Raw genomic sequence first — 3740 nt, forward strand, 5'->3', positions numbered from 1 at the left:
GCAACACCTTCCTAGTTGAGAGGTAGTAAGCTTTCTTCTGGCGCTCCTGCCGGGGAGCTTACATCATAATCGTAGGTCCTACACTCCTTTACTTGACTTCTATGTTTTATATATTTCTTTGTCTCTTTTTGTTGCTTGTTATTTTGCTTTTCTGCTTTCTAAAAAAACTTTAAAACACAAAAACATTTAAATTCCAGCAAGGTTACACTTTTGTTTTAAGCTTGAAAAGATGTCCACTACACCTTAAAATACTAATCTTTGTGATTTCATAAGTGGTAATAACAATGATTTCATTAGTACACCAATTGCTCCACCAACCACTAGTGCTAAATCTTATGAAATCAAACCTGTTTTGTTGAATTTCGTAATGAAAGAACCATTATCTGGTTCTTATAGTGAAGATGTTGCTTCTCATTTAAGAATTTTGTTCATCTATGTGGAGTGCAAAAATTAAAGAAGTAGATGATGATGTGGTTAAGTTAAAAGTTTTTCCATTTTCATTACGAGCAAAAGCTAAAGAATGGTTTCTATCTTTACCTAGAAATAATATTGATTGTTGGACTAAATGTATGGATGCTTTCATTGGTGAATATTATCGTCATACTAAAAAGGTAAAATTAAGGAATCTTATCATCAACTGTAAACAACTTGAGCATGACCATGTTGCCCAAGCTTGGGAAAGTCTCTATGAGGATTTTGTTGGAAATATGCCCTAGAGGCAATAATAAAAGGGTTATTATTACATTTCCTTGTTCATGATAATTGTCTTTTATTCATGCTATAACTGTATTATCCGGAAATCGTAATACACGTGTGAATACATCGACCATAACATGTCCCTAGTGAGCCTCTAGTTGACTAGTTTGTTGGTCGACGGATAGTCATGGTTTCTGATATGGACATTAGATGTCATTGACAACGGGATCACATCATTAGGAGAATGATGTGATGGACGAGACCCAATCCTAAGCATAGCACAAGATCGTGTAGTTCGTTTTGCTAGAGCTTTTCCAATGTCAAGTATCTCTTCCTTAGACCATGAGATCATGTAACTCCCGGATACCGTAAGAGTGCTTTGGGTGTACCAAACGTCACAACGTAACTGGGTGACTATAAAGGTGCACTACAGGTATCTCCAAAAGTGTCTGTTGGGTTGACACGGATCGAGACTGGGATTTGTCACTCCGTATGACGGAGAGGTATCTCTGGGCCCACTCGGTAATGCATCATCACAATGAGCTCAAAGTGATCAAGTGTTTGGTCACAGGATCATGCATTACAGTATGAGTAAAGTGACTTGCCGGTAACGACACTGAACAAGGTATTGGGATACCGACGATCGAGTCTCGGGCATGTAACGTACCTAATGACAAAGGGAATTGTATACGGGGTTGTTCTAATCCTCGACATCGTGGTTCATCCGATGAGATCATCGAGGAGCATGTGGGAGCCAACATGGGTATCCAGATCCCGCTGTTGGTTATTGCCCGAGAGCCGTCTCGGTAATGACTACGTGTCTCCCGAACCCGTAGGGTCTACACACTTAAGGTTCGGTGACGCTAGGGTTGTATGAATATGAGTATGCAGTATACCGAATGTTGTTCGGAGTCCTGGATGAGATCCCGGACATCACGAGGAGTTTCGGAATGGTCCGGAGGTAAAGAATTATATATAGGAAGTGGTATTTCGGCCATCAGGAAAGTTTCGGGGTCACCCGGTATTGTACCGGGACCACCGGAAGGGTCCCGGGGGTCCACCGGGTAGGGCCACCCATCCCGGAGGGCCCCATGGGCTGAAGTGGGAGGGGAGCCATCCCATAGTGGGCTGGTGCGCCCCCCTAGGCCCACCCCCTGCGCCTAGGGTTGAAACCCTAGGGTGGGGGGGCGCACCACATGCCTTAGGGGGCACTCCTCCCCCCATGGCCGCCGCCCCCTTGGGAGATTGAATCTCCCAGGGCCGGCGCCCCCCCTGGGGGCCTATATAAAGGGAGGGGGGAGAGGGGCAGCCGCACCCTGAAGTCCTGGCGCCCCCTCCCCCTGCTACACCTTGTCCTCCTCCATCACGTGCTTGGCGAAGCCCTGCCGGAGTGCTGCTGTTCCACCACCACCACGCCATTGTGCTGCTGCTGGAGCCATCATCATCAACCTCTCCTTCCCCCTTGCTGGATCAAGAAGGAGGAGACGTCACACGCACCGTACGTGTGTTGAATGCGGAGGTGCCGTCCGTTCGGCGCTAGGATCTCCGGTGATCTGAATCACGGCGAGTACGACTCCATCATCACCGCTCCCTCTAACGCTTCCGTACGCGATCTACAAGTGGTATGTAGATGCAAACTCACTCCCTTGACTCGTTGCTTAGATGAACTCATAGATGGATCTTGGTGAAACCGTAGGAAAATTTTTAATTTTCTGCAACGTTCCCCAACAGATTTGTCCTCCAATCGATGTATCTTAAAATTTTCTATTTACCTGCATCTAAGATAATTAATAGTGCCCTCGAGATTCGGTATCAAGATATTTGGGAATACACTTTCGATCTCACAACCAATATACTTATGGTTACTAAAATAGACATCAAAACATACATATACTAATAATATAGTTTAGGCTTATGTCGTAGAGTTTTTTTGCAAATAATAAATAGATGTGAAACCATACATACCTAAGGTTCATCTAATTAGATTGTAAAAACTAATCATGGAAGCATGTGATTTTGTTTTATTTATTCGTTTCCTCCAATCTTTAACAATAGGTATTTCAAGGGGATTTCATAAACGGAAAGTAGAGACATGGTGCAATTATCACAATGTTGTGCATTAGAATTGTGTAATATATGATACATTTGATTTGTGCAATATATGATAGATTATATAATCAACATGGTTTTTTCATTAATTTTGATAAATGTAACATCAAAACAAAATCGCTAAAAATTGTATGATGAGTTAATGAACATGTAATATAAGTAAGTGTTCAGAGGGGATTTGGAGTCATGTGGGGATTGTGTTTTCTGCGACATCTGGTCATTGAATATTGACACGATGCATATTGATTGTGGGTACACGTTTGCAAGTGGGCCAGAGAGAATGGTGGATTCAGAGAAGATTAGTTGTAGCATTCACTTCTTCTAGTAAGTTTCATCCGCGATTAGTTGGTATGTAACAATTGTTCTTTGTTCGTCGGTCAATTTCTTTTCCTAGGTTGGTATATTGATTCGATTTGTGTCGATTTTGTGTTCCATTTTGAGTGTGTGCATTGAGTACTAGCTTGTGTGCCACTAATTGGGTTGATTTGTAGCATGCCTCATTGCTCGTATCGATATGGTTCCAAGAGCATTGATTTGATGTTCTTTTGTTGAATGATGTTTGGACGATCGAGTTCCTATGCTGATTAGGCATATCTAACTATCTCCTCCGCTCTCTTTTGAAATCCCAGCATTAGGGACCTACTTGTAGATTGTTTGGTAATCTGATGTGTTCTTGAAATGCTTTCGTGGCAAGCCGTGAAAATATGCTCCCAATTGTGTGCATAGAGCCATAGATCAGTGGCTCGACGTGGGATACATACATTAAAGCTAGATCAAATGCCATCATAGTTTTTTAAAATTGTTCTAGTACATAGAATAATTTTGGTTCAAACTTCTAGGTACTTTAACTACTCTGGACTTTCCATGTACAATCAATCATGAAAAGGCTATGTCTTTTTTACCCTTGTCAAAAGAAACAAAAATAGATTATTTCG

Source organism: Triticum dicoccoides, chromosome 5B, assembly GCF_002162155.2.
Source record: "Triticum dicoccoides isolate Atlit2015 ecotype Zavitan chromosome 5B, WEW_v2.0, whole genome shotgun sequence".
NCBI lineage: Eukaryota > Viridiplantae > Streptophyta > Magnoliopsida > Poales > Poaceae > Triticum > Triticum dicoccoides.